The following is a 23,992-nucleotide window of genomic DNA, read 5'->3' as shown; positions in this document are numbered from 1 at the left end:
TTGTTGTTCAATGATCCTATCATTATCATTTACTAATTCCGACATTTCTTGTAGAAATTATAGATCTTGGAAGTTACCAGGATAGGTGGAATAGCCATATACCACTAATGCTAGTACTTTTTACCATCAATACTTACTGTATGTGATGGTGGGTATGGTCATTTCACACTGCCTAGTTGTGTCGTGCTATATTAACACTTTTTGTATTTCAACAATATGGGTGTAATACCCATGACACCATCAATGCTAGTGTGTAATATTGCCAGTAATTCGTATGTGATAGTGGGTATGGCTATTTTAACACTGTTAAGTAGTGTATTTAAAATACTCTTAATATAAGTGTCTGTAAAATAATTATTCTTATGATTTTGATAACAATTTAAACTTTCTACTACTCATTGGTATTGTTTTTGGTGCTATGTTATATAGGTCTAATTAGGGGTTTATATTAATAACTCGTATTATGAATACATGTTATATATATATATATATATTAAAAAAAAATTTGCCTGGATAACATTTTTTGATAGATATATTTATTATTATTATTATTATTATTGGATACATTTCACTTTAAGATATTATGCGCTATATGTTTCGTATGTTTTTATGTTAATTGTTTTCTGTTGTAAGTGTTTATGCTGCTGTAGCCTCTAAACTAATTGGAACGCTGATGACACCATCTCCCAGATGAGTGTAAAACGTTTTTCATTGGTTAGCTTGCTGCATTTAGTTAGTTCCAATGATCACTGTGACTACCCCCTGCCGAAGTGTCCCACGTGTCACGAAATGCGTTGAAGAGCCATTGCATGCTGGGCATTAACGTGATGACGCAACACGCCTAGCACTGCCTACACGAGCGCAGGAATCACCACAGGTGGATGCCGGTCTAGGACTTCCCCTCAGCACACGCCATCTGCGATCCGGAGAGGGGGATTGTGCCTGGACTACGGATCTGCTGTTTGAGAGTGTACCTGCCCGGTGGATTTGGATCCATATGATCCCATTTTTATTGTAAGTTTTGTACTTTCTTTTTATGCTACTATAAATTGTTTTATTTTTGAACTTTTAGTGATTTTTTATTCTCTTTTTTGCGCCCCAATTCCATTTGTCTTGGAGTCTGCACGTGTCATTTTTATGGATTAGTAGATGGGAATCTACATATGGAGATGGATGAGGGGAGTCTACGTGAGACATGTGGATGGAGGAATTGTGGAGCCTGTGTTTGATGTGCAGATGGATGAGGGCAGCCTGCATGAGTCTTGGGAATTAATAGATGGGGACCTGGGTGAGACCTGCAGATGAATGAGGTGAGCCTGCGTGTGACCTGCAGGTGGATGAGGAAAGCCTTCGTACAGATGGATGAGGGGAGAATACATGCAGATGTATGGGGAAGCCTGCATGAGACATGTAGATGGATGGGGGAGCATGCATGAGATGTATGGCTGTATGAGGTGAGCGTGCATGAGACGTTCAGATGGATGAGGGAATGATGCATGTGACGTGTGGATTGATGGATGGGGTGAGCCTGTATGAGATGTACAGATTGATAATCGGAGCCTGTGCGAGACGTTTGGATGCATGAGGGAAGCCTGCGTGAGATGTGCAGATAAATGAGGGGAGCCTACGTGTAACGTGCAGATGGATGAGGGGTACCTGCATGTGACGTGCAGATAAATGGGGGGAGCCTGCGTGTTGTGTAGATGGATAAGGGGAGACTGCGTGGCGTGAGACGGATGGGACAACACTGCATAATTGCATTCTTTGTAAGGGAGAGGCACACAGTCTTGCATATAAAATAACAAATCTTTTTTCTAAATCTCAACGTTTCGGTGTAGTAATTACTGCTTCATCAGGACTTATGCAGTAAGACATGGGGATGAAGGAGGGGAGCTTGCGTGACCTGCAGATTAATGAGGGAAGCCTGCAGGAGATTTATCGATGGACACTGGAAGTCTGCGTGAGATGGACGAGGGGATCCGGCGGGAGACGCGCGGCATACACGAGGAGACGCAGTGGCATGCACAAGGGGAGCCGGCGGGAGATGCACAAGGGGAGACGTGCGGATTAATTGGTGGAGAACCTGTGTGAGACGTGCATCTCTCCCCCCACAGATGGGTGGACACTGGTAATTGCAGTAAAGTACACAGGGGTACTGAGGAAAATAATTCCCTTAGTAGTTGTCACGCCTGTATGCCCGCAGACCTGGCAAGACCCCAATACTGAGGTGGGAACGGTATTACACCACACACCCACAGCATTGGGAGCAAGCCCGGAGTGTGGTATAGCGTTTCTGGGCTTGTTGGTAAAGTGGTTAGTATACTTGCAACGTCTTGTGGGATTAAGCATTAGAATGGTCGTGTCCGTGTGCCAATGTCCAGGGGTTCAGAGAGTAGAATAGTCGAAGTTCAAAGCCAGGTCCAAGGATTCCAGAGGTCAGCAAAGTAAAGTTTGTAGCAAGGTTCAAGGCGTACAGAGAGCAGAGTAGTCCAGGACAAGCAGGGGTCAAAACCAGGGAAATCCAAAGTAACACAGGAGCAGGAACAAGCAGGGACACAGAGGGAGCACAGCATAGGTCAGCACACACAGGGAAACAGGAACTATGCAGAGCGACGATAGAGAGGACAGACAGGGATTATAAAGGGAGACACACCAATAGGAGAGAGAGGAGGAGCAGAGAGAGAAGTTGGAGACAACAGGGATAGGTCAGGGAGAGAAGAGGAGGAGACAGAAGGGGCAGACAGGGGGATGGCCTGTAGGGACTGGGAGGAGGAGTCAGGAGAGTGACAGGCCCAAGAAGAGGAGCGTGTGCGCGCGCCCTCTGTAAGCTGAGGCTGCGCGCGCACAGGCTGCGACAGGGAGATGGCCCGCAGGTACTGGGAGGAGGAGTCAGGAGAGCGACAGGCCCCAGAAGAGGAGCGTGTGCGCGCGCCCTCTGTAAGCTGGGGGAGCGCGCACACAGGCTGCGTCACCAGGCGCGCGGAGCACCGTGCCGCGGGCACTCCGGTAGAGGGAAGCAGAGGACCGGACGGAGACGCCAGGAAAGGTGAGGTACTGGCCGCGGGCATAGCGAGTGTCTGGGAGCGGGGAGCGTTGCCGCAGGGGCTCAGGGACTGCGCGGGTGTGCGAGACTTGCGGGGCATGTGCTGAGGCAGTGGGGCAGTGAGAGAGGTAGACGGAGCGGGACAGGAGTGGGAAAGGGCAGAAGGATTGGAAAGAGATGGGACAGAGGGAGAGAAAGAAGGGGAAGGAATCCCCTGAATCGTCACAGTAGTGCATGTGACAGTAGAGGGGAAACCAGGCTCTCAATAAAGGTCAAGCCCATGAATGGTTACCCCTGATCTGTATATTGGGGTTCAGGAGTGTCAGCTCTTGAGCCCAGTGACTAAATGCATAAACTGTAACATGCTTTAATAAATAATTTTATGTGTGTTTACCTTTCCAGGGATGCCAGCTAGCAGGGATTGCTAGGGCATTAGTTTCGAGTGAGGGGAGGGTTAATCCCAGATTAACTTCTTGGATCTCACAATTAGAAAAACATAGGATGGTCACCTTACCACCATGAGTTTTACCAAACCGACAGCTATGAATAGCTATTTACAATTTGACAGTCATCATCCTGTAGCAGTAGGAAGGATCCGAAGATTCCAGCGGTGCACAGCTTGTAGAGATGAGAGACCAGCAAGGTGTAGATTAAAAATGAAATTTTATTGAAAAAACATAAGGTATGGGGGACACACTCTGACGCGTTTCGGACCTGCGTGGTCCTTAATCATAGAGCTGATTCGCGTCTCCATTACCCCCTGTCTTATAGTGTAAAACCCCTCCCCCTTGCGTCATTGCGCTGTGTGTTTTGGCGCGAAAACACGCCAAAACACACAGCGCAATGACGCAAGGGGGAGGGGTTTTACACTATAAAACGGGGGTAATGGAGACGCGAATCAGCTCTATGATTAAGGACCACGCAGGTCCGAAACGCGTCAGAGTGTGTCCCCCATACATATGTTTTTTCAATAAAATTTCATTTTTAATCTACACCTTGCTGGTCTCTCATCTCTACAAGCTGTGCACCGCTGGAATCTTCGGATCCTTCCTACTGTTATATTGCACACCGAGCGTGGATGCACGCACAGGAGAACAGCCATATGTGAGTATTGTATGTCTCCCTTCATTGAGACTGGATGATCGGTAACAGTGCGGCAACACAAGGGTCATGTAGGGCGCAATCCTACAAAGTAACGGTACGTTAACCCTCATTCATGTTATTTGTCATATGTGATAGATTCATGTACTAAGCACTGGGTCCAATACCTAGTTATGGTTATAGGCTGACTCCACAACAAAATAAGGATTTTTATTATATACTGAAGTTCTGAACGAGATTGAGCACTGTTTTTGGGACTCTTGCCCCATAACCACATACTGCACCGACACACTTTATTCGAGCAAATACCCGGTATGTACCTGGCAGATACCTGGAATGCGCCACTCCTAACCTCTGACAAGCCCCGTTGCATTTGCCTTCCCAGCCTGGGTTCATGCCTGGCTGATGGGCGGCTGATCTGTTAAATGATAATGATTAGGATTTAATAGGCTGCAATGCTTCGCGTGTCTACCAGATGGCATAAATTCATGAATTGTAATGCAGTTTATATATATATACTGTGCAGTATTGCAGCCAGCGGGAATAAAATGCTTCAATCCCTGCTTGGAAAATAACTCAATGTACTCGGGCAGAAAACAGTCACAAACCTCAATACACCCGGGTATACCCGAATTCGTGGGACTAGCCAAGCTCGAATAAAGTGTGTCGCCAGTGTACATCATCCTGTAGCATTAAAGCGGGGGTATACCAATTGGTCAATTCCTGCTGATCAGCCGGAATTGCTCGAACATTGAAGATTTAAAAAAACAAGCTGTAACAATGGAAGAGAAATTTCACTGACTGCAGATACAGTAAGAACTGCCCTAACCTCATCAAGGGCTTTCTTTTTGACCAATCGTAGGAAAGACAATCCCAACAAGGAAATAAGATGTATTACAATGCACATGGAAGGAAATAAATTCCATTCCAGACAGACACTTGCATGTGTTGCTCAATGACACCGACCTTAAGAAAGTGGTTAAGACGGGGCGTGGCCAGGACGCCGACGGAGATGGACGTGTAACTGAGGAGCTCCCCAGACCCTCACATAAACAAACGAATAGAGGCGCTTTTCCCCCAAAATCCCCCCTCTAAAAACGCACCCCCAGACCCACAGACCTGGCCGGCATGGCGAGCAAACAAAAAACCCAGGCAGCACAGGCTGTAACTAAACTATTCTCCCCTCGGAACTCAGAGGCGGCCACTAAAAATCAAGATGGCGCGGGACCATCGAGCGCACGCAGCCCCAAGCAAAGCGCCCCAACCCAGGACCGACCGGGAGAACCAGCGCAGGCGGCCGAAGCACTCACCCGCGAATGCATGAAGGAACTTATGGCTGAAATGCTAAACGACTTACACACCTCATTAAAGGCTGATCTCAGAGCGGTGGTCACAGAATTAAAGCAGGAGATAACAGGCCTCACGGAGCCCACGGCAGCCCTAGAAGCTAAAATGGCGGACACCACACAGGCCCAAGAACTAACCGCAAACGAGATATACCGGCTCGGGGCAGAGGTAGAAAATTTCCGCGAATGCCTGGAAGACCAGGAAAATCGCGATAAGAGACAGAACATACGAAAACGGGGAATCCGGGGGGTGGGGGGGGACAGAACTAATAACCCAATACTTAGACAAATGCCAACTCCCCACATTAACGGAGGAGGAAAACACAGTCCTCAACGCTGAGATTTCAAAAGAGGAACTGGAAGAGGCGGTCAAAACACTAAAGAATACTAAGTCTCCTGGCCCTGACGGTTTCACCAATGTCTATTATAAGAGATTCTTGCCTACCCTATCCACGCATCTTCTAAAAACATTTAACTATTTTATGGAAGGGAACCAAATCCCCCCATCAATGTCTCTCGCCAATCTGGCTATTATACATAAGGAAGGCAGGGACCCGATGCAATGTGGAAGCTATCGCCCAATCTCCCTTCTCAACAGTGATCTCAAATTATATAGTAAAATACTTGCAAACAGATTAAACCTCATTTTACCGAGATTAATCAATATTGACCAAGTAGGATTTGTCGCAGGCAGGCAAGCCTCGGACAATACTCGGAAGATAATCAATATTATTGATCATGTTCACCTCACAGGCACCAAAGCTTTACTTTTAAGCCAAGATGCAGAGAAGGCGTTCGATAGAATAAACTGGCAATTCCTGGACCATACTATGCGCAAGTTTGGCTTTAGAGACGCATATCTAGAGGGGGTCCGTAGGCTATACCAAAACCCATCAGCAACGGTAAAACTTCCAGGGGGCAATAACCAGAGATTCGAGATCACAAATGGAACTCGTCAGGGATGCCCCCTATCTCCTCTCCTCTTTGCATTAACCATAGAACCACTGGCATCGGCAATACGACTCAATATAGACATCCAAGGAATAGAAATTGGACACAGGCAGCATAAAATATCCCTATTCGCGGATGATGTTATTTTGACCCTCTCCAAACCCCAAATCTCCCTACCCAACCTCCAAAAGGAACTCCGGGATTTTGGAAAAATCTCAGGATACAAAATAAATAACGATAAATCAGAAGCCCTGAACCTAAGTCTGCCAGAGCCAGAGGTGAAACTCCTCAAATTAAACTTTAACTATCGTTGGTGCTCCTCCTGTATCAAATACTTGGGAGTTAAGATATCGAGGACCTACCAAACCCTGTATCAACATAACTATCCGAGCCTGTTCCAAAAAATCAAACAAGATTTAGATAAATGGGGAGGATACCAGATATCATGTATCGGGAGAATGATCTCAGTTAAAATGAACGTACTCCCTAGATTACTATACTATTTCCAGACTCTCCCGGTCCACATCCCTGGCTCTGAATTGAAAAATATACAAAAACTAATCCTCCAATTGATCTGACAGGGTAAAAAACCCAGAGTCGCCAGAACAGTTCTCTTGGCCTCAAGGGGGAGAGGAGGACTTGGTGTCCCAGACATCACAAGATACTACCTGGCCGCCCAACTACGACAGGCAGTAGTCTGGAACGCTAACCCAAATCAATACTGTTGGCTAGATATAGAAACACAATATGCCGGGACGCCTTCGCTGACAGCCTGCCTTTGGTCCCTGAGCAGGGAGGACATGCAGAATAGCAAATTCAAATTAGGCCCGATGAGACACACATGGGAGACGTGGATGAAAAGCAAATTCAAATATAAGCTCACAACACCTCAATCCCAATTTACACCAATTTATAAAAATCCAATATTCCCTCCTGGCTGTGAGCCCAGACAATTTGATCAATTCAAAGCAAAAAATATTAGAGCGGTTGCCGACCTCTTGAGCTTCGGGGAGTTCCTGAGCTATCAAAACTTACAAACCAAGTATGAAATAGTAGGGCTGAATGCTTTCAAGTACCTACAAATTCGGCACTTTATTCAAACACTATCCCCAACGTTGGAATTTCCCCTTCTCACAGGTTTCGAGCGGCTCTGTAGAGAAACAGCTCACCAGAAAGGTCTGATAACGCAAATTTGTGCAGAACTAGAGAGGGCCACAGAAGCCCCCACACACGACTATATGCTACATTGGGCAGCAGAATTGGACATAGTTATAGACCGAGAGGATTGGGAAAGTATTTGGGAAAATGCCTCAGGGACCTCTATATGTACCACAATCAAAGAAAATATATACAAAATATTGTTTCGCTGGTATTTCACCCCAGTTAGAATAAATCAAATCTACCCTCTGGCCTCTGATCTATGCTGGAGAGGTAGCGGTCAAAAGGGGGACATGGCCCATATTTGGTGGACATGTCCAGAAATTCAGAAGTATTGGGAAACTATACAAAATTTGATAAAAGAGGTCACAGACCTAACGATACCTATTGACCCGCTGACCTGCCTATTGGCCAGGCCCCTAGAGACACTGGACCGACCAACAGGTAAATTAGTCTCCTTCATCCTCACAGTGGCCAGATGTGCGGTGGCAGCCGCCTGGAACAAAGTGTCTCCCCCTCCCAAGCGAACAGTAATAAAAAGAGTGCAGGAGGTGATGGAGATGGAGAGACTCTCAGCCTTTCTAAAGCGGTCCTGTTCCTCCTTTAATGACGTATGGGAGCCATGGCTAACCCACATGGCTCTTATGAGCCGAAACGCCACATGACATTGCCCGAGCTGCATTTGCCGAGGAAAGGGGGAACAATCTCCCTTACCTACCCCCCCCCCCACTCTCTCTTCCCCCTTCTCCCCCCTTTCTGTTTCCATACTCACGCCACCCCGGCAGACCCAGGAGGGTCAGGGGGACGTTGAGACTTTCTCCCCCCTCCCTGGAAAAAACTTGTATTAGGCCGACATATTGTAAATATCTGTAATAATGTGAAATGTTATAAATGCCTAATAAAAAATTTTGAAACAAAAGAAAGTGGTTAAGACACGTTCTAATATCACCTGGCAGTGGTCAAGGAACTTAAGACACCTTGGTCGGTAGTCACTTTACAAGGAGAACCACTGAAACAACACGGTTAGGAAAACAAACCAAAGGTTGCTATAAATGTTTTAAATACAAAGCCTGTGATTCTGTCACTAAAAGTAAAGCATTAAGTAATTTTAATGGCAGCAAAACACAGAGGGAATTTAGAAAGAGAATTCTTGAACATTTGGATACAATCAGAAATTTGGTGAATAGACCTGTCGCGTCATGTTGAAAATAAGCATGCCAGTGACACAAGTTGTATTTCGTTTCAAGGAATTGACCGTATTTCACAATCTATAAGGAGGGGTGATTGGGACAAGGCACTGTTACAACGCGAGGTGCGATAGATTTATACTCCAGGGCTTGACGAAGGTTTTGTTTACACCCCTTTCTTGTGATATTTAATTCCTGCATTTAGTCTCTAAAACTACATTGTATTTTGGTTATTATACATTACCTTCTGTTCTTCAATTGCAGTGCTGTGTTGCTCTGCTTGGCGGCCAAGTTCTAAAGGTCTAGTTTTGTACCCCAGACCTCCAGTAAGTGTGTCTTTTCTTATGTAGTTTGTGTTCCATTTTGTGTATGCCTTTTCATGCGAATAAATTTACAATTTATTTAACTTTACCTGTTTTGCTCAATGTATGATCCTGGTAAAAAGGTGTAAATGCCTGGTCTCCCATGACACGGGGCAGCTCAGATGTAATTCCACCCGTGTACCGGCAAATCATGCCTGCTCACCGGGTAGAATTAAGTTACTACCGGTGTCTCTGGTCCCCGAACTCCTGCAAACAAAAGTATTACATTCTTACCCAAATATCCCACCTAAAACTTACACACAGCAAGTTGTATGCGTCTGGGGCAAAGGGAACATGGAAAGTGGAAAAGCAGGGGTCACTTTAACTTTACATGTACAGATACCAGGCCCCTGGCTTATTGTGCTGTGAAGCCGCCAGGGACTCACGGAATCCGAGGGCAACCAGAGGGCTTAACCTTTATTATATAGCCTGGTTACCCTTGCCCGTCACACCTCACGCCTTAGATGAAGGCTCTGGGGCAGCCACCTCATCCAGTGGTTCTACAAGCATGCAAGCTCTGGGCGTATGCTGGTCACTGGTGATGTCCTGTCGGGAGAGTCCATCAGCATTGCCGTGTTCACTGCCCATCTTATGCTGAATTGTAAAGTTAAATTCTTGCAAAGCTTTACTCCAGCGCAGCAGCTTCCTGTTCTCCCCGACACCCTCTGTAGCCAATTTAGGGGATTGTGATACGTGAGGACAGTAAAAGCCCTCCCATACAGGTAGGGCTGGAGCTTCTTCAGTGCCCACACAATTGGGAGGCACTCCTGGGTGGCATAAGCCACTTCCCGAGGCAGCAGCTTGCGACTGAGGTAGATGATTGGGTGTTGTACCCCCATCCTCGCCTACCTGGCTCAATACAGCTCTGACACCAAAGTCCGAGGCGTCAGTCTGTACAAGGAACCGCTTGCTGTTGTCGGGTGCTGCCAGGATAGAGCACTAGCCAGGGCAGATTTAAGAATTGTAAGATATGTGTATTAGGGTGGTCAAGCAATAAGATCCTGCATGTCATTTTTATATAAACAGTGCACTCCTTAATGAGCTAAATCCATCAAGATATATAAATGTGCATCCAATCCTTAGAAGTTACGGACAATAGGACAAATATCCCCTGAAGGTACAGAGAAGGTGGGGTGTCCCACACTAATCAATAACCTCATCAGGGGTGTCTACCATCCTGAAAATAAGAATGTTCTACTCACTTTTCATAAATAGATTGAGTCCTTATCATGAGACTTTTTCTGCGGTGTGCAAGCCACGGTAGTAGAATCCAGGAGAAAAAAGAGAGCAGCGCACAACCAGGGGAGTAGGGTCCAAAAAAAGAAGAAAAGTTTATTGAAAAATGTTTAAAAGAGCATGGCGACTCAGGTAGATGATTGGGTGTTCTCCCCCATCCTCGCCTACCTGGCTCAGTACAGCACTGACACCATAGTCCGAGGCATCGGTCTGTACCAGGAATCGTTTGCTGTTATCGGGTGCAGCCAGGATGGGAGCACTAGCCAGGGCAGACTTCAGAGCCTGGAATGCCTCCTCGCAAGCGGGAGACCAGACAACCAGAACCAAGAGTTTATTCTGGGTCAAGTCAGTCAGGGGTTTGGCCAGGCAGTGTACTGGGAGACAAACTTTCTGTAGTAACCAGCGGTGCCTAAAAAAGTAATAACCTGCTTCTTTGTGGGGCACTGGCCACTCAATGATTGCCTCTACCATAGCCGGCTCCGGCTTGAGATGCCCCCCCCCCCTACTCTATGCCCGAGTTACAATACCTCTGCCATATCATCTAGACACTTAGATGTTTTTAGTGTCAACCCTGCTAACCTAATCCTCTTCAGCACCGCTGATACATGTAATATGTGATTCCCAGGAATTACTAAACACAGCAATGTCATCCAGGTATGCCCTTGCAAAGCTTTGCATGCCTTCCAGTAACCTATTGACCAGACGTTGGAAGGTAGCCGGGACATTCTTCATCCCGAATGGCATAACTAAAAATTAATATAAGCCAATCGGAGTGATGAAGGCTAACTTCTCCTGGGTCAGAGGGATTTGCCAGTACCCCCTGGAAAAATCCATGGTAGTCAGATACCTTGCCCCTGCGAGCTCATCTAATAGCTCGTCCAAACAGGGCATGGGATAGGCATCAGACACCGTCTGAGCATAGAGCTGCCGGTAGTCCACACAGAACAGAGTGATCCCGTCCTTCTTAGGTACCAGGACTACTGGACAAGCCCAATGACGCTGAGACGGTACAATTACCCCTAGTGCCAGCATCTCCTCTACTTCCTCCTCTATGCTACTCTTCACCTCTGCTGATACCTGGCATTCTTATGCAGAGGTCTCTGATCCCCGGTGTGGACTGGGTGATCAGTAATATGGGTCCTGGGCGACTTGTCCGGGAACTGAACCATGTACTTTTCTAACATAGTCTGTGCCTGCACCCGCTGGGGTGCTTCGAGCTGGGAACCTATCTCAACCTGCTATACGGTGCCCCCCTTCTTAGACTCCCGTGAGATCGGGAAGAGCTTGGCTCACCGTGTCACAAAACGATGGGCTACAGATGGCCAGCACTGATGGCTCACTCACAAAATATGCTTTTAACATATTTATACTGTATGGTGGGTTCTGTGTCTGTCTCATCATCTAGCTGTACAACATAGTTGTACTCGTTCATCCTCTATCAGTTTGGTAGCCATCTGGCTCACTCAGAATATCAGCTTTGAAAGTTTCATCTTATTTTACAGTGCACAAGCATAATACATTTTAAACATACCCGTTTCCTAAAATATACTTTTATTCTGTCTAAGTCTTTTAGTTATGAGGGGTAGAATGGGACTCTATACTTTTATTCCCACTAGCCATATCCCTCACACACTGCAAATGTGGCTTAGACCTCATAGCCTTCTGGGATATTACACATTTATGAAACACAAAATATTTTTCACCATTAGTCCCAAAGTAGCATGAAAAGATTCTTAATTCCCAGAGCTGTAGCTCATTCCCTTAAGAAAAACCCATCTCACTTAGAACTAAAAAACGCTTAGGTTCATTCTCAGAGCTGTATCTCCTTCCTTTAGTGATAATAGGATTTAGGTTTCATAACCTAAACTGGACTATAAAGGGCACCCCATGGGGACACCTTTTGTAGTTACCAGACATGATGGAGCCGGCCCCACAGGTGGCAATGAGTTAGCCAGAGAGGATGCAGCCATAGTCTTCTCCTCTTGGCTAAAATCATATTTCCCGCTCACCCGGCTTTTTGAGCCTGCTTGGCACGCCTACACATCTGATGTCAGACAAGGGACGAGCCCCTCTTTCTATTGGCTGGCAGGGAGGGATTCCCACGCTGCCATTGGCTTACAGCTATGGGTTTCCCCTAGTTATCCCATGTATGAAAATATATTTTATTATGTTTGATGAGTTTGTTATAAGTCTCTATGCAGTCAGCCCGGGCATCTACCTAGGCACCGGCATGTTTGCATAGAGTCCATAGTTCAAAGAGGAGAGGATGTCCAGAGGTGAGAGAGTAATTTGGTTGGCGAGGAAGGGCGATTGTCCAGGTCATAAGAACAACGGGCACCCTGTGTGGACACCTTTTGAGTCTCCCAGACTTGGCAGAACCTACCCAGCGGGTGGCAATTAGTTAGCCGGGAAAGATACAGCTCGTTGGCACATTTCCCATTGGCTAATGCATATATCATGCCCACCCGACTTTTCGAGCCTGCTTGGCACTGTCACGGGAGGCCAGGTATTTGCACCTTTATACCAGGATCATATCACTGAGCAAAACAGAGAAGTAAAAAAAAATTGTGATTTATTCTTTAAACAGATGTACACACATTGGATTACAATATACAGGAGAAAACACACTTACTGGGGGTCTGGGCTTCAAAACTAAAGTTTACTAGTTTATATAGTCCATAAAATAAAGTCTTTAGGTTGACCGGGACTCAGCCCGAAACATCCTGGAACTCAAATTGGCATGAGTATCCAGTCGCCACCACTGTATCTCTTCCGGAGATGCCAAAATCCTTTGACCGGGAGATAGTACCAAACGTCCTGGTACTCTTTTCGGTGTGCAGTTCCTGCCACAATCGCTACGTTCTCTCCTCAGTACTTGGCCCCGAAAAGTGGGACTTAGAAAATTTCTTGACTTGCCAGTCTCCTGCAGCCGGACTTGGCACCTCTGCCACCTGTGAGGCAGAAGCCACCTGTAGAGTTAGGCGTCTCAAGGTCTGGCCTGGGCAAATGGTCGCCCGATGGCTTCCATTCAGTCCAGGACAAGGGTAAATGAGTCTAACTCCTCCGTCCAAATGGCTTTCACACCGTGGCAATCTGTGACTTTCAACTCCAGGACCCGAGCAGACTTAGTGGCATCAACTTGGTACACTGGCGACACACTTTATTCGAGCTTGGCTAGTCCCACGAATTCGGGTATACCCGGGTGTATTGAGGTTTGTGACTGTTTTCTGCCCGAGTGCATTGAGGTATTTTCCAAGCAGGGATTGAAGCATTTTATTTCCGCTGGCTGCAATACTGCACAGTATATATATATATACTGCATTACAATGCATGAATTTATGCCATCTGGTAGACACGCGAAGCATTGCAGCCTATTAAATCCTAATCATTATCATTTAACAGATCAGCCGCCCGTCAGCCAGGCATGAACCCAGGCTGGGAAGGCAAATGCAACGGGGCTTGTCAGAGGTGAGGAGCAGCGCATTCCAGGTATCTGCCAGGTACATACCGGGTATTTGCTCGAATAAAGTGTGTCGGTGCAGTAGCCAAGTGGTCTCCCGGAACCACGGACTTGGAAATCCCCAGTTCATATACAGTGCATAAACATTTACCATTACACACAATGTTAAAATTAAAATATTTCACAATTTCTTCTAAGTCCCTCATTTACTAGGTTTCACTGAAAAGACGTGCACGTTCAGTTTCAGCGCTCCTAGACCTTCCTATAAGAAAATGTTTTAAAAGTTGAACGTAATAATGATTAGGTTCAATCTCAGATTTACTTTTCCGAATACATAGGAATTTGGACTTAGACATTGTGACGGGGGAGGGGTGCCAAGCGAGTAATAAAGGGTTCACCCCCATTAGGCATCCCCTTCCCCCATCTGGGAAGTGAGGGGTTAACCAGAAATGTACTTATAATACATATGTTCCCCTGCTTCACAACCGAAAGGTATGTCCCTTGGTTATCATATTCCCACATTTAGAGGAATTTCATGTATTTGTATTCCCCTGCCTCAGGGCAAACTGTGTTCTATTTGCTAGACGTGTATATTGGTACAATTATTGGTGTTTGTACCTTTACAGTGTATGCACCAACCACATATACTGGGATCAGATCGGGAGGGAAAGGGTTAATTGCATTTACATGTTTATGGCCCTTTGTTCCCTTTCCCGCCTTTTCAGTCTCCATTTTGCAGAATCTCCATAGGTCGCCATTGGAGCCCCATGTAATCCTATGGAGATTCCGCCGATTTGGGCCCAATACCTGAGAAGACCTGCAGGTGGCGCCCGAGAGGAGGAGCGGAGTTTCCCCATTGAAAGTGAATGGAGTAATGCATTTCAATGGTGATTCCTCAAGGCCGACCTCCGGAGACGAGCTGGCAGCCAGCCAGACCGCAAAACCGCAGAAGTGGATACAATTTCAGTAAAAAGCTTTGATCACACAATTGGCGTGGGAACTAGGCTTCGGTCAAGTTCACCACCAATTAGCGTGGGAAACTTTTGTTCTAGGGCATCCCGAAATAAAATAATTTTTGCCCCTAGGAACCCCCTCACTCGACCGCAACTGGGTCCGACAATTAATGGCGACGAGAAAGGGTCACACCGGCCATGAGGGTCCTACCATTGACCGCAAAGGCGGAGAAAGCCACGTGGCGTTTAAACACTAAGTGTAAAACAGTGTAAACTGAAAACCCATAACTCCGGTTCTGTGGGGAAAAGAGGGCTGGGATTCGGCCAGCATGTAGTCATAGTTCTGGCATGACTGCATGGTAATTCCCGACCTTCTCCCCTTAACCGAACAGAGTAGGGTTAACTGTAAAAAGTGTGGGTTGCGCATTGACTCCAATAGTAGCGGAGGTCCAATTGAATCCTATGGCAGCTTCGGCCCATGCATTTTCTATGGCGGCGCCGGCCCTATTGATTCCAATGGAGGTAAAAGCCGCGAGGTAAACGGCTAAGTTAAAAACTGTGAAAACCTGAAGTCCATAACTCCGGTTCTGTACGGATTAGAGAGCTGGAATTTGGCCAGCATGTAGTCACTGCTCTGGCATGACTACATGGCAAATTCCGACCCTCTCTGAGCAACAGAACGGAGGCAGGTTAATTGTGTAAATTGGGTTTCTGCCATTGACTTCAATGGCAGAGAAATGAAGCTTCTGTAAAAGTGCATTTAAAGTCATTTATGATAACTCCGGTTCGGTGGGTCCCAACGAGCTGAAAATTGGCCACCGTTAAGAATCCTCTCCAGCATGAGGATCTGGCAATTTGTAGCCCGCTCGGCCCAGCCGAATGGATTATTTTTATTTATTTATTTTTTATATTTGCTGCAACCTCACTTATTTTCAAATTATGCACTTCCTTCAACCAGCCACCTTATGTTTATAACTCTATTCATATATCTCCATCTCTCCTTTCTTCCCCACTTCTCAGTTCACATGAACTCCTTTCTTACCTGCGTCCTCTGACACCACACAGCTATACATCCTGCACTAAAACACACCCCTACAAATCATCCTCACACATTCTCTTTCTTTCCATGCTTCTCCTCCTTGCTTCTGGGGATATCTCTCCCAATCCTGGTCCCTGCCTTATTTCTACTTGCTCTCGTCCTCGCCTCCCACATAAAACTTCTACTCCTTCTGGTGTTAACCCCTCCAACCTCATACCCATCCCATGCCACCCTCCCTCCTCTCTCCCTTTCGCCTGTGCCCTTTGGAATGCTCGCTCCCTCTCTAACAAGTTCCTCTCTGTGCATGACTTCTTTCTCTCTCACTCCCTGCTTCTCTTTGCTATAACTGAGACCTGGCTCACTCAGTCTGACTCTGCTCTGGAAGCTGCCCTCTCTTATGGTGGCCTTTCTTTCTCCCACACTCCGCGCCCTGATGGCAGGGGTGGAGGTGTGGGGCTCCTGCTCTCCCCTCTCTGCCGTTACTGAACTCTTCCTATTCCCCCCTCTCTTGCTTTTCCCTCCTTTGAGGTTCACACAGTCCAGATCTTCTCTCCTCTCCCTGTCCACGTGGCTGTCATCTATTGCCCACCTACCTCTACTCATCCCCCCTCTGCCTTTCTCTCTCACTTTGAATCCTGGCTCTCTTTCTTTCTCTCCTCAGACTCTCCTGTTCTTCTCCTTGGGGACTTCAATTGCCACATTGATGACCCCTCTCTCCCTTGGGCTTCCCGCTTTCTTTCTCTAACCTCTTCTTTTGGCCTTCAACAGTGGACTACAGCCAGCACCCACAAGGATGGCCACTACTTAGACCTGGTTTTCACTAAAAACTTCTCTCTCTCTGATTTCTCCATTTCCCCTTTTCCTCTCTCTGACCATCACCTCATCTCATTCTCCCTATCTCGCTTCTCCCCTTCTCCACCTCCATCTACCCCCCGGTTCTGCAGAAACCTGCGCTCTATTCACTTACCTGACTTTGAGTCCACTTTACACTCCTCCCTCACCTCTCTCAGCTCTGCTACAGACCCTGACAACCTGGTCAGGAACTACAACTCTATCTTGTCCTCCTCTCTTGATCTACATGCCCCGCTTTCTCTCTGCCGCACTCGCCCTTTTAACCCTAGACCCTGGTTAAATTCCCACACGCGCATGCTGCGTTCCTCCACTCGTTTCTCTGAACGCCTCTGGAGGAAATCTCATACTCTCGCAGACTTCCTTCACTACAAATTCATGCTATCCTGTTTCAACTCTGCCCTCTCGCAAGCTAAACAAGCCTACTTTTCTGCACTAATCAACATGCACAAGTCTAACCCACACCGACTGTTCTCTGTCTTTGATACTCTACTCAAACCACCCTCAGCTGCCTCTCCTTCCTCCATCTCCGCTCAGGAGTTTGCTGACTATTTTAAGGAAAAGATGGAATCCATACGTCAGAACATCCCCTCTGTTTCTTCCTCCCATCCCACACCTCTTCCTAACTCTCCTCCTGCCTTCCTTGACTCTTTTTCCACTGTCTCACAGGAGGATGTGTCGCTGTTGATCGCCTCTTCTCCCTCTACCACTTGCCCTCTTGACCCCATTCCCTCCCATCTCCTAAAACCTCTTGCTCCTACTATAATCCCTATGCTCACACACATTTTTAACTCCTCCCTCTGCTCTGGAACCTTTCCATCCTCCTTCAAACATGCAACAGTCATACCATTACTCAAAAGCAGAAAGCTTGACCCTACCTGTCTTTCTAACTATCGACCTGTCTCCCTCCTGCCTTTTGCCTCTAAACTCCTTGAACGTCTTGTATTCTCTCACTTGCTCCATTTTCTCAACACCTATGCTCTCCTAGACCCTCTACAATCTGGCTTTCGCACTGCTCACTCCACGGAAACAGCCCTCACTAAAATAACTGACGACCTGCATGCTGCCAAAGACAGAGGTCATTACATTCTGCTCATATTACTCGACCTCTCTGCAGCATTTGATACCGTGGACCACCCTCTTCTCTTTCACATTCTCCATACTCTTGGCATTCGGAACAAAGCTCTATCCTGGATCTCATCCTACCTCTCCCATCGTACTTTCAGTGTCTCTTCTGCTAAAACATCCTCCTCCTCTATTGATCTCTCTGTGGGCGTACCCCAGGGCTCTGTCCTGGGACCTCTTCTCTTTTCTCTGTATACACTCTCTCTAGGTGACCTAATAACATCTTTTGGGTTTAATTATCACCTCTATGCTGACGACACACAAATGTATTTCTAAACACCCGACCTTACACCTGCTGTACAAACCAAAGTTTCTGAATGTCTCTCTGCTATATCTTCCTGGATGGCCCTCCGCCGCCTTAAACTCAACATGGCTAAAACAGAGCTCCTCATACTTCCTCCCAAACCTGGCCCCACTACCTCCTTCCACATTACTGTTGGAACTACAATCATTCACCCAGTAGCCCAAGCACGCTGCCTAGGGGTCACACTCGACTCCTCTCTCACATTCGCCCCTCACATTCAAAACATTTCTAAAACCTGTCGCTTTTTCCTCCGCAATATAACTAAGATACGCCCTTTCCTCTGTTTCTCGACTGCTAAAACTCTGACTCAGGCCCTCATTCTCTCCCGTCTTGATTACTGTAACCTCCTGCTGTCCGGCCTTCCTGCCTCTCACCTGTCTCCCCTACAATCTATCCTAAACGCTGCTGCCAGAATCACTCTACTCTTTCCGAGATCTGTCTCTGCATCTCCCCTCATGAAATCCCTCTCCTGGCTTCCGATCAAATCCCGCATCTCACACTCCATTCTTCTCCTCACTTTTAAAGCTTTACACTCTTCTGCCCCTCCTTACATCTCAGCCCTAATTTCTCGTTATGCACCATCCAGACTCTTGCGTTCTTCTCAAGGATGTCTTCTTTCTACCCCCTTTGTATCTAAAGTCCTCTCCCGCCTTAAACCTTTTTCACTGACTGCCCCACACCTCTGGAATGCCCTTCCCCTCAGTACCCGACTAGCACCCTCTCTATCCACCTTTAAGACCCACCTTAAGACACACTTGCTTAAAGAAGCATATGAATAGCACTGTGGCTATTCTGAACACATGATACATAAAGCTTGGCCCCGTGCAGACGCACTTACCAGAACTCCCTCCTACTGTCTCTGTACGTTCTCCCTACCTACCAATTAGACTGTAAGCTCCTCGGAGCAGGGACTCCTCTTCCTTAATGTCTAAAGCACTTATTCCCATGATCTGTTATTTATATTATCTGTTATTTATTTGATTACCACATGTATTGCTGCTGTGTGTACATTAATGGCGCAATATAAATAAAGACATACAATACAATACAATATATATATATAATTGTGGAAATGTACTGTATTTGGTGTCTGGCATAAAAGCCCAGGAAAGATACTGGCTCTACAGTATGTTAATGTTCAGGGGGCGACTATATGTCTACAACAGGCCCCCTGATCAAAGGCTCCCCCACCCTGATTGTATATACTAGGGCGGTGGAGAGCATCACTTGAGTGGTTCTGTAGGTGTTATAAATCACACTTGCAGACAAAGGTTTTTCTGTCCAGAGACCCAAAAGGCAGACTAGGAGACGCCAATCTTTTGGGAGTGTGCCTAAGAAAATGGGCCCCTGATTAGAATAATGCCCATCCCTGTGGGCAGGTATTACCTTGCTTCCCATGTGATCTGGCAAGGGGTAGTTGGGTGTAGGTAATTGGTAACCAATACCTGACACCCAATGTTAAGGGATAGGGCTTATTGTCAGCTCTATGCCCAATGTTGTTTGTGATTTCTTCTACTTGTTACCTGATGCCTGAATGAATTGCTAATCAAGATCCTGATTACTTCATTGCCCAAACCCTGAGTAAGTGTATATATCCTGTGTGTTATTTGTATATTCTGTGTGTTCACCTTCTTCAAGGAATAAACTTTCTTTATTATATCACAGTCGCATTCGATTCAACCCTGCACAAGCTATCGTGACAGACATGAAATCCGCCTTGCAACCTTATCGAGGGTTGAAGCACCCCAGAACCTTTACATTTGGTCATGGTGGTCTGGGCATATACAGGGGGACCCCCATTAACCTAGGGACCCCTGACTGTACCTGGGATACACATATCCCTATGCCCCATTTACCTTTCTGGTCTCTGCTGAACCAGGGAAACCTGGTGGTGAGTCACGCAACTGCTTTCCAGGGAAGACTCTGACCTGATTCCCAGATACATTTTTGGGGTGGTCAGCAGCTCTGGACCCCTTCTACCTAGACACATTCTGACAACACTTACCGCAAAGTCCCCCCTGAAACACATAGCCTGAGAATCTCCACTGGGTAGCACTCCTGGAAAGGTAAAACACACATCTTTTATTGCAATACAATTTCATACATTGCAGGTACCATACATGGATTCAAGAGCTGACACTCTAAACCACCAAATATGGCTCAGAGGTACCCAGTCTGGCATTATACCTTTATTGATGGCCTGGTTACCCCCTCACTGTCACAGGTATGCGTATTCCTCTGATGTCAGCCGAGGGACGAGCCCCTTTTTCTATTGGCTGGCTGTGAGGGATTCCCACTCTCCCATTGGCTGCTCCTTCCCCCTCCGTTCTGGGGATAGGCCAGTGGAGTGTATGTAAGGTGCTGACCAAGAGAGCAAGGGATGGGGTGCAACCAATGAGGTGAGTCGATGCAGCTAGGGTGGGCTTTTCAAAGTTGCTCTGTTCGAAATAACAGAGCAACCGGCTTCGTTTTGAAACCTAAAAAGTTTACCTCGCAGAGTCTAAATCAGAAGCAAGGACCAAGTTTCCATTTTAGAACGTAGCAGTCGAGGCTGGGAACTGAAGCCGAAAAGAGGACCAGGAGAACCAGGTGTATATCCCGGTCAGGGTAAGCTCATCCAAGCGGGCGCCCTGCACCTAGGAAAGCCTAGATTTTCCCCCAGATCCCCAGTAAGTGTATTTTTAACTGTGTCTTGTGTATTTCTTGTTGTATGTGGGTTTACCAAAATAAACACAATTTGTTTTTACTATCTTGTTTTGCCTATTGAATGATCTCGGTAATATATAAATGGTGTAAAAAGTACCTGGTCTCCCGTGACAGGCTTTTTTCTGGTGGCAGAAGTGGGATCATTAGGCTTTGGACTATAAATTCCCGTGGGTGTTTGTCGTACAAAGAGGAGCTCATAGATTGTGTGCTCTCAAAACAAGTAGTACTCGTACGCATGATTTAAACAGAGCAGGAGAAAGTTGTTTGTCACTGAAGTTTAGTGCCCAAAGCCGAATATGTCTCAGCGGACAGAATTGTCTCAGTGCTGGGATCGCCAGAGAGTCGTAACCTGGTTTGAGGGTTATGGGCTACTGATGTGCGGTCCCAAGGTTCAGCAAAGCATCCGGCCGCTCCTCCTTCTCTTACCGTGCACCCCAAAACTGGAACAATCTACCAGAGAATCTCGCAGCCACCGCCAGTCTAATTTCTTTCATATCTAAAACTGCCCCTCTTTTTAATCTGGTCGGTAACTGTTACATATGCCTATAATATATATTATCTCTAACTGTGGATGCAATGTCTTGTATATAATGTATACCCTGTTCATGTGAGGATTCTTCTTTGTGAAGAAGAAAGACGGGTCGTTACGACCATGTATTGACTATTGGGGGCTCAATAAAATCACCAATAAAAATCGTTATCCACTTCCTCTCATATCAGAGCTCTTCGACCGTCTACAAGGTGCTAACAATTTTTCCAAATTAGACTTATGTGGGGCCTATAATCTCATCAGAATTCGTCAAGGCGACGAATGGAAAACTGCATGCAATACCAGAGATGGACATTATGAGTACTTGGTCATGCCATTTGGTCTGTGTAACATCCCAGCTGTGTTTCAAGATTTTGTCAATGAAATCTTTAGGGATCTTCTCAATTCTTCGTGATTATCTATTTGGATGACATTTGATTTTTTCTAAATCCAAACAGGAACATGTGTCCCATGTCAAACAAGTACTCCTTCGTCTACGGGAAAATCAACTCTTTGCCAAACTCGAAAAATGCCAGTTCATCAAGCATCTACCGTTTTTCTAGGATACATCATCTCCAATACTGGTCTTTCCATGGACCCTGCTAAAGTCACAACGGTACTGGATTGGCCTCAACCCACCACTCTCAAAGCCATTCAACGGTTTCTAGGATTTTCCAACTATTATCGCAGATTTATTCAGAATTTTTCTTCCTTGGTAGCCCACCTTACAGCATTAAGAAAGGAGCCAATCCCACATCTTGGTTTCCCACAGCCATTCAGCCTTTTCTCGCCTTAAAAAGGGGTTCGTGTCCGCACCTATTGTTATCCATCCCGATCCCAAACTTCCTTTTACCCTCGAAGTCGAAGCATCGGATGTCAGTGTTGGCACTGTTCTTTCTCAAAGGAAGACTCTTCAGTCCAGGTTGCTCTTGTGTGGCTTTTTTTCCAAAAAAAATTCTTCCGCTGAATGCAATTATGATATCGGGAATTGTGAACTCCTGGCCATGAAACTAGCACTTGAAGAATGGAGACACCTTCAGGAGGGTTCTGAGGATCCCATAACAATCTTGACGGATCACCAAAATCTGTTATACATCGAAGGAGCCCGTCGCCTAGGAGCCCGCCAAGCCAGATGGTCACTTTTCTTCTGAAGATTCAACTTTATAATCTCCTATCTTCCTGGAACCAAGAATGTTAAAGCTGACGCTCTTTGGACAACAAATCTGAGGATCAACAAAAACCCATTTTTCCTTCCAAATGTATCCTTTCTGCAACTACCTTCAACGTCCTTGAAAATATCATGCGGCAACAGGACCACATCCCTGTCGATCTTACAGTTCCTGAGGGTCGTCTTTACACTTCTCCCATGCAGAGCAAAAAAGTTCTCCAATAGAGTCACTCTTCCAGATCTGCAGGCCACCCGGGGACCAGGAGAACTTTAGATCTCATCTCCAGAACATTCTGGTGGCCCGAGATACAGAAAGACGTAAAGGACTTCTTAGCCGCGTGCCCAACTTGTGCCAGGACTAAAACTCCTTGGAATCTCCCTTTGGGACTTCTTCAGCCCTTACCTGTTCCCGATCGGCCATGGAAACACTTGTCCATAGATTTCATTGTTGACTTACCCGTATCCAGGGGCATGAACACAATCCTCGTAGGGGTGGATAGATTCTCAAAGCAATCCCACTTTATACCCCTCAAGGGTCTTCCCAACTTTTCCAAATTGGCTTCATGGAGTACCACTGGTCATTGTATCAGATAGAGGTTCTCAGTTTGTGTCTCGCTTCTGGCGCTCTTTTTGCCTACAACTGGGCATTGCTCTTCATTTTTCCTCTGGATATCACCCACAAACAAATGGTCAGGCTGAGAGGACCAATCAGTCCCTAGAACAATACAAATGATGTTTTGTGTCCGATTCCCAGAGCTTTTGCCCTGGGCAGAGTTTGTTCATAACAACGCACAAGGCGGATCAACCCTGGAGTCCCCGTTTTTCGTGAATTACGGGTTCCACCCGTCTACTCTTCCTCTCTCTTCATCCTCATCGAGGGTCTCAGCGGCAGACGACAGGATTAAAGAACTGCAAAATCTCTGGAAAAGGGTCCAGGGAAACATCAGGACAGCCACGAATAGGCAGAAGACCCAGGCAGATCGCAAACCGCAGACCAGCTCAGGATTTCAAAATCGGCAACAAGGTCTGGCTGTCATCCATAAACATCCTGCTAAAAGTTCCTTCATGAAATTCGCACCCAGATTTCTCGGTCTGTTTCCTATCACTGAAAGGATTAATCCATTCGCATACCAACTCTCGCTACCTTCTTCTTTGAGGATTCCGTCCGTCTTTCATGTTTCCTTATTCAAGCCAGTTGTTCAGAATGTACATTCGGTTCCAATTGCTCCTACTCCTTCTCATATGGTGCAGGGTCGACACGAATACGAGATACAATCTATTCTGGACTCCAAGTTTTCAAGAGGCTCATTACACTACCTTGTACACTGGAAGGGTTTCAGCCGGAGGAAAGATCCTGGATTCCGAGCCATCGTGTTCACGCAGCCAGGTTGGTCCGTATCTTCCATTCGAGATTTCCAAACAAGCCTTCATGGAGTCGCCCGGAGGTCGCTCCTAGAGGGGGGGGGGGTACTGTG

The sequence above is a fragment of the Ascaphus truei genome, chromosome 5, assembly GCF_040206685.1.
Source record: "Ascaphus truei isolate aAscTru1 chromosome 5, aAscTru1.hap1, whole genome shotgun sequence".
In the NCBI taxonomy this organism is placed as follows: Eukaryota; Metazoa; Chordata; class Amphibia; order Anura; family Ascaphidae; genus Ascaphus; species Ascaphus truei.
This window is presented reverse-complemented; position numbering follows the sequence as displayed.